Source organism: Giraffa tippelskirchi, chromosome 13, assembly GCF_054371585.1.
Source record: "Giraffa tippelskirchi isolate mGirTip1 chromosome 13, T2T-mGirTip1v1.2.pri, whole genome shotgun sequence".
NCBI classification, from domain to species: domain Eukaryota; kingdom Metazoa; phylum Chordata; class Mammalia; order Artiodactyla; family Giraffidae; genus Giraffa; species Giraffa tippelskirchi.
Window position 1 is genome coordinate 51,148,683 of NC_137287.1, and position 15,564 is coordinate 51,164,246.

At 46.0% G+C, this 15,564-nt stretch overlaps 1 protein-coding gene across 1 annotated transcript in view; it reads right to left on the reverse strand.

Moving 5' to 3' along the window:
• NINL (ninein like) overlaps nt 1–9,085 on the reverse strand; it is a 95,178-nt gene extending 86,093 nt beyond the window's left edge. The window contains exon 1 of the mRNA XM_081552279.1: nt 8,929–9,085. The gene's annotated coding sequence lies outside the window, so the exon portion shown is untranslated. The remainder of the gene's footprint in view (nt 1–8,928) is intronic.
• Between the last annotated feature and the right edge of the window lie 6,479 nt (nt 9,086–15,564).

A 15,564-nucleotide genomic window follows, 5' to 3' on the forward strand; every position in this document is an offset into this window, starting at 1 on the left:
CTTCACATAAACCCTTTTGTTTCATTTCCAAAATGTCTGAAATCCCAGTGTTGAGGTGAGTGGGTATTTGTGTGACGGCTCCTTGCTCATACATTAGTCCAAGAACAGACCAGAAGGCTGTCACACAGCGCTCCTGCTGCTGTCTTCAGGGTTCCACACCTGCCAGAGCAATGTCCTCAGGATACCCAGGAAGACAGGCTGAGTCCTGCAGGCATGATCTTGCTTTTCTTCATCAAATAAGTAAACACTTAACAGACACAATCTTGCTGATGTCGACTTGAAAAATAGTCACAACCTAAAAGTTGAGAGTTATGTTTTTTTGGTGGGAATTCTTAGGACTTCAAGCCTGTGGGACAGAATCTCAAGTAAACTTTGACCCTCGGGGCGGGGGGAGGGTGTCAGGTTATATAGGTTGCAACAAAGGTCAAGTAGTCTGAACATCAAAAGTTATTTTTGTGAATTAAAGAAAACCAGATATCTCAAGGAATTTAGCACTTTTCTACGTATGGGAAGATGCAAGAGTCTGAGCTCACTAAGATCATTTCTTTCACATGCATCTCAGCTGTCTTGGGTCAGTATCCTACGTTTTTTCACATTCTGAGTTTCCTCAGTGCTCACCGTAGGGCGTGGTGCAGCCTCATGGCTGCCTTATTGCAGGCATTGTTCTCCTTCCCAGGTGCCCTCTGAGTTCAGAAATTCTCATTTGGAGGGTTGGAATTGCTGATGACTGTGACAGCCTTGTTTACTGATATGGCAGGAAATACTCCCTCTCTCCTAATCACTAAAGAAACTGGACTGAAACAACTTAAGCAACAGGTTTCCACCCAGGGTGCAGGGGAGCTGGCTCCACCTCCCTGGCCTGGGGGGGAGGTGGGGAGGTGAGGGCTGACACCCCGCCCACCTCCCAGGGAGGAGCCACTGAGGACATTCTGGTCAGAGACCCCACTGCACACCCATCCCACCAGCCACATAAAGGAGCAGTGGCAGGACTGGAAGAAAAAACCAAGGGGTGTGTTTCATATCCAAAGAGAAAGAAAAGAGGAAGCCTAAAATTCTTCATAGAATGCTATGTGAAAGTTCCTAAGGGCTCAGGAAAAAACTAGAAGCCTAACCAGAGGGAACAGCTCAGCACACCAGGTGTATTTTTTTTTTTTTGGCCGCACAGCCAGGCAGGCAGGATCTTAGTTCCTCAACCAGGCAGGGATGGCACCCATGACCCCTGCACTGGAAGCAGTCTTAATCACTGGACCACCAGGGAAGTCACCACGTGTATGCTTTCAACAGCAGTGAAAACGGACAGACCTGTAAACTGCGTCATCAAACAAACCTCATCTTAAAAAAAAAAAAAAAAAACTACAGAAATTAGCAGAACAAAGCAGAAATCGAGCACATATTTCAACTCCACACGATGCTTTCCTCCACAGCAGAGGAAATGAGGACAGAGCCTGCAGGGTAATGAGAGCGTCCTGGTGAATATATTCTTTACCTTAAAGTTAATCTGTTTATCATTTTTTGAAATGTTTGCATATTTTGCCATTCTGAGTAGTTTCTCTTTGTAGGATAACTGTTGCAATTTATTTTTATTTCAGTCAAGTGACCTTTAAGGTTGAGAGAGAAAAAGTAAAAAGGGCTCCAGGAGATTTTCTTAAAGCCCTGCTCCCAGCAGTGCAGGCACTGGAGTCTACTTTCTGTGGACAGTAGTCAGAGCCACAGGAGAGATGTCTCGACCTTTGACACCTCCACAGGATGCTCGCTTTTGCTAAATAATCTTTTGATAATACAAAACTAGTATTTCTGGAGCACTCATCTTTTAACAGGCACGTTCCTAAAACTGAGGAATATAGCCTTGTGAGGGAGGTGCCGTTATCATCCATATACATATATATGTATGTATATATATTATCATCCTTATATTAAAAGCAAGGAAACTGAGGCAAGAGAGGTTAGGTAATTGCTAAAAGTCACAGAGTTGGTAAGTGAACACACACTGAGGTCTAACTACACAGAACTACCAACCTTTACACGCTGCCTCATGCCTACTGATAGCATATAAATCCACAAAGTAGTTTTAAATAGCAAAAAAAAAAAAGTTTTTCCATGAATAAGTTCAGGAATCTGAAATCCAGAATATATGAGAATACGTCCTTCTAGCTCTAAACCAAACCAAGAAAGTCCTAATGTTATGCAAGAATTTTATATTAGCAAACCTAATTATAAGGAAAGAACATTAACTTGGATAGTCCCCCAAATTAAAAGCATTACTTTAACCAAACACTCTGTGTCCCAGTCCGTTTCTATTCATCTGTTAAGAAACTTTCCCTTTGCCAGAACCTTTCTTGTTTTGTGTTGGCAATAAAGAACACAAGAGAATAAAACAACAAAGACTACAAAATCTATTTAGAAAACCCTAGGAACAATATGCCCCTGCTCAGTGTTATCACTTTCTTATCTTAAATTCCAGCCAAGCCGTTAGGAGCCTAAAGGCAAATCACACAAAATTGCTTATCTTCTCTGTTCTCTAAACATATTTAAAAGTCCGCAGAATCCAGCAAAACTCAGAAACCCTGGGTTTCTCCTGAAGAATGAAGCTGCTGTGGAGGTCACTGTCAACACCAACAACTCAGTGGCCCCCACAGCAGACTCAGAGATGCCAAGAAGTGGGCTTCCCTGGTGGCTCAGCGGTAAAGAATCCACTAGCAACAAGGCTTCCATCCCTGATTCGAGAAGATCCCATGTTCGGAAGCACAACTAAGCCCGCCCACATACTGGAACTACTGAAGCCTTCACGCCCTAGAGCGTGTGCACCACAAGAGAAGTCACCGCAATGAGAAGCCTGCACACTGCAACTAGAGAAAAAGGCCACACAGCAACAAAGACCCAGCACAGCCAGAAACAAACAAATAAATAAAATTATTGTAAAAAAAATGCCAAGAAGTAATCACCGAAAATGTAGACAAAACACAGCAGTGAAGAAACCAGGCCACGAGGAAATCACTGTATTTTGTTTGCTATTGCAGTTGCTTGAAGTCCATGCCAAACAAAATAGTAAAGTGTTACCATCCTGAGCTGATGCAGTTTCCTAAATCAAACGGTGCTAAAAAGATTCAGATGGAGCCATTCCCAAGTCTGACACATGAGCAGTTCAAGGCTAGTGAGACAATATGATGCCACACAAGTTCCAGCGACACTGACCAGCGGCCCCAGGGTGGAGAGGAGCCTGGGAGCACCAGGCACGGCCAGTTCTATAAAACGCCCCTGGTCCTGGTGGCGCCCGCCAGCATCCGGTGTAAAACCAACACCACCCTGCCTCACCCAGGAACTGGACTTCGTACGGGAAAGAAGCCTGGGACGAAGTGCTGGGAGTCAGGGCTGGCCATACCCCTGCCCTCACTGACACGGGAGCTCAAAGCAGGTCTGCTTCGTGGGAGCTGACTTTGAATGATGCTATAAAAGTCTTCCTAAAATGCTCTCCTGTTTTAAGTCACAGGATTTCAGAGTTTTATGGTTACTGAACTTGCTTGTCCATTATCTTGATAGACTTGGGGAAAATATCCTCATGTGACAAATGGGGGAAATTAGGCACAGATATTTGGAGCCCAAAGACAAAAAATAGGCAGTCTAAAAGCAGCCTCTGTCCCAGGTGAGACCGGGATGCACCCACACCCCATCTCCGTAAGCACTGACAGGTCCCTGCACTCCTCTCAGGGGCCCATTTTGAGCCAACTCTGGCTAAAAGTCAGGTTCTACTCCGAGACAGGAAACCCAGAGGAAGAGCAATTTGGGGTGGTAGAGGTGAAGACAGAAATCCAGCCTGGAATGTGTTGAGTTTGAAATACCTAGCAGGCACAGAGGTAGAAATGAGCAAAGGCAGCTAGATATCTGGCATGGGGCAAAGACACTAGGTGAGTAAAATTTCATGTGAGCAAAACTTGACACACAAAGCTACTCAAAGCACCATCTTCTTTTCCGCACCTCTTCAAACAACACAGCCAGAGAGAACATTTGACTGAGCCGCCAGGGGAGCCCAGAGAGGATTACCACATTTCATCAAACCCACAGTGCCACTGATTCTAAGACAAAGTACTAAGAAAGAAAAACTGCTGTCAAAACTTGACACAATGAATTCTAAGACAGCGTTGATCGTAAGATGCACCCGCAAGGACTTCCCTGGTGCTCCAGTGGATTAGGATCTGCCTGCCAATGCAGGAGACACAGGTTCGATCACTGATCCAGGAAGATCCCACATGCTGCGGAGCAACTAAGCCCGTGCGCCACAAACCGAGCCTGCGCTCTAGAGCCCACATGCAGCAGCTGCTGAAGCTCGCACGCCCTCGAGCCTGTGCTCTGCAGCGAGAGGCCACTGCAGTGAGAAGCCTGCGTGCCGCAACCAGAGCGTAGCCTCCACTTGCCCCAACTAGAGAAAAGCCCAAGCAGCAACCGAAGACCCAGCATACCCAGAAAAGAGGACAGAGGCCAGGTACTTTGTAGAGTGTGACTCAAATGTAGTTTGTCTCCCACACGAAATTCAGGTTACCGCAGCAATACCCCAGGCAAGGTGGTGTCCTTCTCTGCACCTCTTATCGGGAGATTATCTGGGACCGTAACTTTGATCAGTCACTTAGTTAAGGGGCATCCACAGCAGTGCAGTCAACGCCTTATTTTGTGTGTTCAATTTGAAATGATGAGTATTGAAAAAGAATTAAAAATGTATCAAGAACTGCTTAATTTTGAAGTCACACTGCTGCATGTAACTACCAGCTATGTTTTTACTTTTTGCCATAGAGCAGTACCAACTAAGTCCAATGAATTATGTAGAACCTTGTGAACGACCTGTTAGAATGCGACCAGCAGCGAGCACAGGTCATTCAAGCAGACAGTGGCCCAGTCCAGGGGCAAACTGGCCCTTCCCTTTCTTCATCTAGATCCTCAGACAGCAGTGGCTTTCTCAGGAGCCGAACCACGGAATCAGTCACCTGGGCCCAGGGGGCTCAGTGGTGGCTGCAGTCAGCAGTACCACGCCTGGGGGGCGGTCGCACCACCCTCCCTGTTATCAGTGGGTCAGTGTCCCCCAGTGTGAGAGGAGCAGTCTGGTCTGTCCTGCCCCCTGAGCACAGGTCGGGTGGAGATGCTCCAGGTACAGGGAGCTCTCCCTGGGGTATGACAGCCTGCTCATCAAACTGTCCACTGAGCAGACTGTCTTGTTGGTTGTTAGAGAATTTACAACTGTTTACAGAATTCCTGTGCCCTGAACTGAGAGAGTGAAGGTTGCTCTGTCGTGTCCAGCTTTTTGCAACTCCATGGACTGTAGCCTGCCAGGCTCCTCTGTCCATGTAACTGTCCAGGCCAGAACACTGGAGTGGGCAGCAGTTTCCTTCTCCAGGGGATCCTCCCAATCTAGGGATCCAACCCAGGTCTCTCACATTGCAGGCAGATTCTTTACCATCTGAGCCACCAAGGAAACCCATGTGCCCTGAAACTGAACTCCAAATCTGTGAAGGTATCATTACATGATATGATGCTGGCTCTTAAATTCACGCCATCTGTGACCCTGAGAGTCACCCCACCACCCGGTGTGAACCACGCTCCTACGCTCCAACTCTTTTGTTACTATTGTTAGTTGTTATTGTTACTTCCAAGGGCATGCACATCTAGGAGGCCCACAGAATGCAAGGTCAGTTTATTAAGCCATCCACACTCTTGTTCACAGATGGAATTTGGCTGGCAGTTCCTCTCTTGTCCCACACTTAGGATGACTAGACAAATCATGTTAGTCACAGCTTCACGGTTTTGGGGGGTTTTTTTTGGTTTTCAGCCACCAACACTGAAAAACCCTCATTTTCTTTCTAATGTAAAGAAAGAACATTGTCACTGAGGCAGTGAAGTACCAGTCTTCGAGATGGGAACCACAGTACGGCCAGCTCAGCAGACTGCTGTGAGCATTAGCCAAAGGAATTTATCCAAAGCACTGAGAAGAGAGCCTGGCCCACAGTGAGTGCTCGGCCACAATTTAAACACAAATCACCAAGAGACTTGGCTCCATTTCCGACAGTAGCTCAGCGCGGCATGAGGCCCAGGTACCAGGGACACAGCACCTGAGCGGTTAGCCACACAAGCCCAAAGCCCAAAGCTGCACCTCAGCCCCCAAGTCTAAGGAAGGGCCATCCAGAGTTGAGAAAGAAAAGTCCGACTATCAGAGCAGATGCAAACTCCAACTTCCACCAAGAAACTAAAAATACAGAATGCCCAAAAGGACCCCTTGATCCCATGGTTCACAAACCAAATGATGCTGACAGTCAGAATCCTTTGGTGGAGAGGTCTCACCAGGGGGCTCAAGGTCACCTCGAGGATAGGGAAAGGAAAACCTTCTGCTACCACCACCCGCCAAATAGCTCCAGGTAGAGTCTGGCCTCCTGCTTGTGATTAACCAAACTGCTGGCCTTGAGCCTGAATTCCTAATTCATACTTGAAGCCAAGGGCTAAGCTAAGTTCAAACCTAAAGTCCAGTTACAGCTACTGCCACTCAACTTTTTAGGGAGTGACCACGGAATCAGATAGGAAAGTGGCCAGGGCACTGGAAATGCTCTTCCAGGTTGGAGGGCACTATTCCTTCAGTCAGAAGCCACAATACGTACCTGACCCCACCTCTGAAACTCCCACTTCAAGCCACACCAGACACTGGTTTTGCCTCCTTCTTCTAGACCTGTCTTGAGTCAGGGAAGGAGAGAGATGTTCAGCAACTGCCTGTTTGTGGCAAGATCCAAAGCTAAGTGTCCAAGGTAGAAAGAACATGGACAGAGGGATCTATCACATGCCCCAAACACCACATGCGCCATCTTCCAAAAAAAAAAAACCACAAAAAACAAAAAACAAATCATCCAGTAACCAGCACCTAAAGCCACTCAGCATAAAAGCGCAGGATCTGAACACCTTGAATATTCACAGTTAGACCTCTGCAACTCTTCTGTTACTCTATGTCCCAGATGTTCATACGGGCTCAAGACACAGAATCAAACTACAGTAAGTCCCCAACATATGAATGAGCTCCATTCCAAGAGCATGTCCTTAAAGCCAATTTGTTCCTAAGTCCAACAAAGTTAGCACTGGTACCCAACTAACAAAATCGGCTATATACTACTGTACTATAGTTGGTTTATAATACTTTTCACACAAATAAAACACAAACGAAACAAATATAAAAAAATAAAGAAAACATTTTTAACCTTGAAAAACTACAGTACAATAGCTAGCACACAGGGGCTGGGATGGAGTGAACAGGCAAGAAGAGCTACTGACTAAAGGAGGTGGGAGATGGTAGAGCTGAAGGATCATCAGCAACAGGAGACAGAGGACAACCTGCAATTTCACCCCTGCCTGATGGTGACGGAACGCACATTTGCATCTTTGAAAGTTCACAACTTGAAGGTTCATATGTAAGGGTACTACTGTAACACTAAAGGATGAATCCCCAGCATGTTGTGCACAATGACACAGCTCATCCATCTCCGAGAGGCCCTGCAAACCGCAATGCCTGGGGTAAACATGAGCTAGAGAAAAACAGCTATCCATCAAAGTTTATATAAACTCCTCAACTGAACAGAATTCTCTGGTGGTCCTGTGGTTAGGACTCCAGGAAGGTGGCATAGGTTGGATCCTTGGTCAGGGGAACTCAAATCCACAAGCGGAGTGGCCAAAAAAAAGGTAAAGAAGATAAATTCCTCAATTAAAAAATGTTAAAACCCTAACTTTTCTATGAACTATTCTCCTTCTAGTTTGATGATGTAAAATGTTATCTGAGATTCAAGTGCTTTGGAGATGGCTTGTTATTTTATCATTCTGCAAAAACGATTATCTTCTATTTTTTTATTGAACCTGTCCCACTGTTATTTGCCATATAGACCAGTTCAATCTGTAATAGCTTAAACCACTATGGATAACGTGTAAACCAAACAGAAAAGGGACAGCACGTGGTAACTGCTTCCCTAATGCCTTAGCTTTTTAATTTTTTAATATACACGGCTTCTGCACTCCGTTCATAAAACTGAGAGGCTGCTGACTTACTTAAGTGTTCCAGTTAAGGGACCAGTTTAATTATCTAAGTATCCTAAGTCCAGTGTGGAAACCTGGAAATCTCAGCAGCGGCCCGTCAAGAGCAGCTTACCGTCGCTTCGTCCTGTTGACAGTGCTGGCGGTGGGACCGCAAGCATCACTCGACCCTCCAGCCTGGACCATCACAAGTTCACCGGCTCCCCAGTTCTTGCCCCCAACCCCCACTCCCTTGCACCACCACCCTCGGCGCCGTTCCACAGCTCGGCCTAAGTCTCCAGGAGCAGAAAGTAACCGAGCGACCTTCCTCACTTCCATCTGGTGCAAACACACAGCTCAACACGGAGTTTATCAGTACGATTTATGGGATCCGCGACTGAGCGCACTGGCGGCGGGAGGAAAGCCGCGCTTCTGCAAACTACTCACAGCAGACAAAACACGTAATAGACTTATCTGCCCCAGAGCGTGAGTCCTTATTTCTAACAATTTTTCCAAGTGCAAATTCGTAATACAGCAAAAGGAAGCAGGTAAGAAGCAGAGCTTCTGCACAGTGAGGTGATCTTACTCAGAGCTCATCCCAAGCAGTAACTGGACGCCAGCAGCCGCCTAAAGGACCGCCCCGGCCACCTCGGGACCTCAGCCGATCGCCCACCGGCCACCTGAGCCAAGGTCCCGGAGCGCCAACCTAGACGCGGCCCGCGAGAGGGCCTGGCTCTACCGAAGCCGCCCCGCGCCCCAGGGTCTCGAGGGAAGCGAGTTCCCTCCGGACTGACCCAGGGGCCCCCAGGCCCGGGGGCAGAGCGAGGCGCGGGGCCCCGGCACGCGGTCCCAGCGCCCGCCAATGTACGCCCCCGGATGCGCGATCATCCCCCGCGCCCGGCTCACCTGGGCTGGGGCGTCTCGGGTCCCGCCCGCGGGGGAACAGGCCAAGGGCGCGGGCGGGCGCTCAGCTCCTACCCGCGTCTCGCCGCCGCTCTTTGTCTCTGGAGGCCCCGGAGCCGCTCTCCTCCCCGCCTGCAAGCGCGGAGGCTGCTCCCGGCGCGGGGCACCGAGGGCCGAGCCCGGGGCGGGACCAGCGGAGGCGGAGCCTGAGCCGGGGGCGGGCCCCAACTCAGAGGCGGGGCCGGAGGGGCGTGGCGGGGCGGAGAGGCCGGGGCCAGAGACCGCGCGACCCTTGGCGGCGGAGCAAAGCCAGGGGCGGGGCCCCCTTAAGGGGGCCGGGGGTCGTGGCCTGTGCCGAGTGGATGGGGTCGGTGGGCGGGTCCGCAGTGGGTGGGGCGTCGTCTGGAATCGGCTGGGTGGGGATCCTAACGGATGAGGGGGCTACGCACAGTCCCGGGAACAACTTGGGAAAGTTTAGAGCCTCAAGGGATGAACCCAGGGGCTAACCTTGCTGATCTCTGTGAGCAATGCACCCCTGTTCTCAGGTCTCGGTCTAGCATCCTCTTTTGGAAGCAAGCCAGGCAAGACACCCCAAGCCCAAGTTGAGCACCGTGCTCTGCTGCTCTGAGTGATCCCGGAGCCTTTACGCTGTGCCTGTGACCTTTCCCAGACGGGGAGGGACCAAAAGGAAGTCAGGCCATGCCAAGGTGGTCAAGCTGCCAAGACCCTGGTCGACTCCAGTTGATGGAAATTCCCCTAAATTCACAAGGGTGTGTGCTGACAGAGTGAAGACTCTTTCCTCTCCTGTTCCTTACTCTCTGCTTGCTTGGGTTCTCTCTCACTCACCAGTTGGAGAATAAATTTGATGTCAAATGATGCTAGTGGAGGTGACAGAATCCCAGCTGAGGTATTTAAAATCTTAAAAGATGATCTTGTTAAAGTGCTGCACTCCATATGTCAGCAAATTTGGAAACCTCAGCACTGGCCACAGGACTGGAAAAGGTCAGTTTTCAGTCCAATTCCAAAAAGGGCAATGCCAAAGAATGTTCGAACTAATGTACAATTGCATTCATTTCATATGCTAGCGAGGTTATGCTCAAAATCCTTCAAGCTAGGTTTCAGCAGTATATGAACTGAGAACTTTCAAAAGTACAAGCTCAGTTTAGAAAAGACAGAGGAACCAGAGATCAAATTGCCAACATTTGCTGGATCGTGGAAAAAGCAAGAAAATTCCCCCAAAAATCTACTTCTGCATTACTATGTTAAAGCCTTTGACTGTGTGTATCACAACAAACTGTGGAAATTTCTTCAGGAGATGGGAATACTAGACCACATTTCTTGTTTCCTGGGAAACTTGTATGTGGGTAAAGAAGCAACAGAACTGGACATGGAACAATGGACCGGTTCAAAAGAAGGAAAGGAGTACGTCCAGGGTGTTTAAGGTCACCCTGCTTATTTAACTTATATGCAGAGTACATCATGCAAAATGGAAGAAGAAATAACAGCAACCTCAGATATGCAGATGATACCACTCTAACGGCAGAAAGCAAAGAGGAACTAAAGAGCCTCTTGATGAGAGTGAAAGAGGCTTGAAACTCAGTGTTTAAAAAACTAAGATCATGGCATCCGGTCCCATCACTGCATGGCAAATAGAAGGAAAAAAGTGGAAGCAGTGACAGATTTTATTTCCCTTTGCCCCAATCTCAAAGAAGGGCAATACCAAAGAATGTTCAAGCGACTGCACAGTTGCACTCATTTCACATGCTAAAGTAATGCTCAAAATCCTTCAAGTTGGGCTTCAAAAGTGTGTGAACCGAGAACTTTCAACTGTTCAAGCTGGATTTTAAAAAGGCAAAGGTACTAGAGATCAAATTGCCAACATCTGCTGGATCATGGAAAAAGCTACAGAATTCCAGAAAAACATCTACTTCTGCTTCATTGACTATGCTAAAGCCTTTGACTGTATAGACCACAACAAACTGTGGAAAATTCTTAAACAGATAGGAATACCAGACCACCTTACCTGCTTCCTGCGAAACCTGTATACAGCTCAAGAAGCAACAGTTAGAACTGGACATGGAACAGTGGACTGGTTCAAAATTGGGAAAGGAGTGTGCCAAAGCTGTATATTGTAACCCTGCTTATTTAACTTATATTTGGAGTACATCATGAGAAATGCCATACTGGATGAAGCACAAGCTGGAAACAAGATTGCCGGGAGAAATATCAATAACCTCAGATATGCAGATGACACCACCCTTATGGCAGAAAGCGAAGAGGAATTAAAGAGCCTCTTGATGAAGGTGAAAGAGGAGAGTGAAAAAGCTGACTTAAACCCAACATTCAAAAAACGAAGATCAGGGCATCTAGTCCTATCACTTCATGGCAAATAGATGGGGAAACAATGGAAACAATGAGAGACTTTATTTTCTTGGGCTCCAAAATCACTGTAGATGGTGACTGCAGCCATGAAATTAAAAGACCCTTGCTCCTTGGAAGGAAAGCTATGACCAAACTAGACAAAATATTAAAAAGCAGAGACAAAGGTCTGTCTAATCAAAGCTATGGTTTTTCCAGTAGTCATGTACAGATGTGAGAGTTGATCCATAAAGAAAGCTGAATTCTGAAATTGATGCTTTCAAATTGTGGTGCTGGAGAAGACTCTTAAGAGTCCCTTGGACTGCAAGGATATCAAACCAGTCAATCCTAAAGGAAATCAACCCAGAATATTCATTGGAAGGACTGATGCTGAAGCTGAAGCTCCAATACTTCGGCCACCTGATGTGAAGAACTGACTCACTAGAGAAGACCCTGATGCTAGGAAAGACTGAAGGCAAAAGGAGAAGGGGTTGGCAGAGAATGAGATGGTTAGATAGCATCACCAACTCAATGGATATAATTTGAGCAAACTCTGGGAGGACAGAGGAGCCTGGCATGCTGCAGTCCATGGGGTTGCAAAGAGTTGGACACGACTTAGTGACTGAATAACAACAATAACAACATGGGAATCACAGTGCCATATACTGGCTGTTCGTGAGCCACCCAGTCACTTAACCTTTGATTTCCTCAGTTTCCTCATCTGTAAATTAGAAATTTTAAAAATAATCACTGGACAAGAATGTGTGCTAAGTCATATCTGACTCTTTGGGACCCCATGGACCATATCCTGCCAGGCTCCTCTGTCCGTGGAATTTTCCAGGCAAGAATACTGGAGTGGATTGTCATTTCCTCATACAGGGGATTTTCCCGACCCAGGGATTGAATCTGAGTCTCTTTTGTCTCCAAATTGGCCGGCAGATTCTTTACCATTGCACTACCTAGGAAGCCCAACAAGCATGTATCACGTTTAAATGAGCTAATCAGTGGCTACTTATCTGAGAGAGGCAGGGAGATCAGGAATCCTCCACCTTGGATATTTAAAAATTAAATGCTAGTGGGAGGACTTCCCTGGTGGTCCAGTGGTTAAGAATCCACCTTACAATGCAGGGGGCACTGGGTCCATCCCTGGTTAGGGAATTAAGATCCCACATGCCGTGGAGCCTGCAACTACTGAGCCTACACACAGCAACTGCAGAGAAGCCCTTGAACAGCCTGAGTGCTGCAACGAAGATGCCGAAACTAAGACAAAACACAGCTTAAATAAATAAAAGAATTAGATGTCTTAAATATGTAACTAAATAAATGCCAATGAGTATGTCTTACTATAACCAAAAGTGAGAGTCTTGCTGCTTGCTGCTCAAAAACCAATAAAGAGGCAAGGTTAGTGGAAAGGAAAGTTTGCTTTATTTCAGATGCTGGCAACCCATGGTGGGCAGTGGAGAGCAGATTCCTGTCCAAAAGCTGACTCCCCACATCCATGTGGCTCTCCTACTTTAAAATTTTTTATTTTGAATTAGCATTATATTTATAGAAAACTTGCAAAAATAGTAGAGTTTCCATATACTTCTCACCCAGGCTCCCCTAAAATTAACATTTTACACAATCATGGTTAACAGAACCAGGAATTTAACATCAGTACATTACTATTAACTAAAGGCTGTATTCAAAACATCGGAAACATTTCCAGCTTATCTTGCTTAGGTGGAAGATGAAGTTGAAACGTTGCCCATCACTTTAGGGAGAAATGAGGTGTTCTGTTCTCACCATTACTTGCTAGTGGAATATTGATTGTAATTGTTTTACAAACTGAGTATTGTTTAAATTTAACCAGAAATTGGGCTCAGTGGTAAATTCCAGTGCTTTCTTTTAGAAAGATATTATCTTACCCACAGTCTGGATTTAGAAGAAAAACTAACCCCAAATTCTATTTAGTTTGTAATCTTGTCCTGTGAGAAATACTTTCAGTCTCTCTGTCTCTGGAGCATGCTTAATGTCTGGAGAGACTAATGCCGGGGCTTCCCAGGTGGTGCTAGTGGTAAAGAACCCACCTGCCAATGCAGGAGACGTAAAAGACAAGGGTTCATTCCTTGTGTTGGAAAGATCCCCTGAAGGGCAAGGCAACCCACTCCAGTATTCTCACCTGGAGAATCCCATGGACAGAGGAGCCTGGCGGGCTACAGTCCATAGGATCACAAAGAGTTGGACACCACTGAAGTGACCTAGCACGCATGCACAATGATGCAAGAGAAAGAGCATTCAGGACATGTGGGGTGGGGATCAGTGTAACATTGAGGTATAAGAGGGAGAAACTACGGCTCTAGAGTTCTGAAGACCACTCACAACATGAGATGCGCCTTATCAGGTTACACCCAGAGCCCATACCTCCCAATGTTTCTCCTCCAATCTATGTGTTGTGACAAATGACAAATGACCAACATCCCATAACCATGTATTTCTTTACTCAAGGATTTGATGGCTCCACATTTACTAGGCAGGGGAATCTAGATTCACAAACCCTAGTCTGGGGTTGTTCAGACATCCCAGCACACCTTTCCCAACTTCCATCTTTTGCCTCATGAAGCCCTGGCTCCAGCAAAGCCATGTACTGGCTGCCTTTTGAGAGTGCCCTTGGCACTCCTGCCTTCGTGTTTTTGACATGCAAGGCTTCTATCTGCTTGAGTTGATCCATTCATCAAGGTTGCACTCCAGTCTGGTCACTTTGGAGAAGACACCCTCAGCACCAACTGTCCAAGTCATCCAATAGTCCTCTTTTGCTTTGTGCCAATCGTTCTGGTGTCCTGATCTGTTATTTATGTCACTATCTGAAGTTCCACTGATAAGTCCTTGTTGTTTGAGTCCCACCAAGAGTATAGCTATAGCTATATATATAATGTATTTTATATATATATATGTTGGCTGCTCCAAGCAGCTAACAGGATCTTAGTTCCACAATCAGGGATAGAACCCATGCCCCTTGCAGTGGAAGCAGAGAGTCCTAACCAGGGACTTCAGGGAATTCTGAATCCCACCTAGATTGTATACTCCTGCAGTCAGACACAGTAATTTTTGTCTTTACATCCCCCAAGACACATTAGTAGAAAGCCTGGTAAGTGGGGAGGGGGATTCATTATTTTATTGGATTCTCATGTTGATGCTATGTTTCTGGCGATTGTCTCAGTACTGAGTGGGGAAAAGCGGAGTTTTTCTCTGTGATAGAGATATCCTAGTTTTTGATAATCTATCATGAAATTGCTATCTATGAATTCCAATGTCTTTCAGGGAGTTGAGAATGGCCAGCAAACCTTCAAACGGCTCTGCTTTGGCCAACGGCCACAAGATACTGCATTTGTCTTTATAGTGTTAACTCACATAGATTTTTCATAGTCAGTTTTCAACTTAAAACAACAGCAATCAGATGACTTAACAGAGTACTTTATCCTTTAATCCTTTTAAAGGAAAGATTTGCCATATTCAGGTTCTTTTTCCCTGGGAGTCATAGCTAAGCACGGACTTCAGCAAGTTTGGAAAACATATTCATTTGTGGATATTGTTGCTTCATTACACTTTGATGAGCCTGGATAACCATGGATAACCTATGTCCAGCTTAACTCAGTTTGATTATACCATGGAAATGACAAATAGATTCAAGAGATGAGATCTGATGAACAGAGTGTCTGAAGAACTATGGACAGAGGTTCGTGACATTGTACAAACCATCCCCAAGAAAAAGAAATGAAAAAAGGCAAAATGTTCTCTGGGGAGGCCTTATAAATAGCTGAGAAAAGAAGAGTAGCAAAAGGCACAAGAGAAAAGGAAAGATATATCTATCTGAATGCAGAGTTCCAAAGAATATCAAGGAGGGACAAGAAAGCCTTCCAAAATAATCAATGCAAAGAAATAGAGGAAAACAATAGAACGCGAAAGAGTAGAGATCTCTTCAAGAAAATCAGACATACCAAAGGAACATTTCAAGCAAAGATGGGCACATAAAGGACAGAAATGGTATGGACCTAATAGAAGCATATTAAGATATTAATGATATTAAGATATTAAGATATTAAGAAGAGGTGGCAAGAATACACAGAATAACTGTACAAAAAAGATCTTCACGACCCAGATAATCACGATGGTGTGATCTCTCACCTAGAGCCAGACATCCTGGAATGTGAAGTCAAGTGGGCCTTAGGAAGCATCACTACAAACAAAGCTAGTGGAGGGGATGGAATTCCAGTTGAGCTATTTCAGCTCCTGAAAGATAAT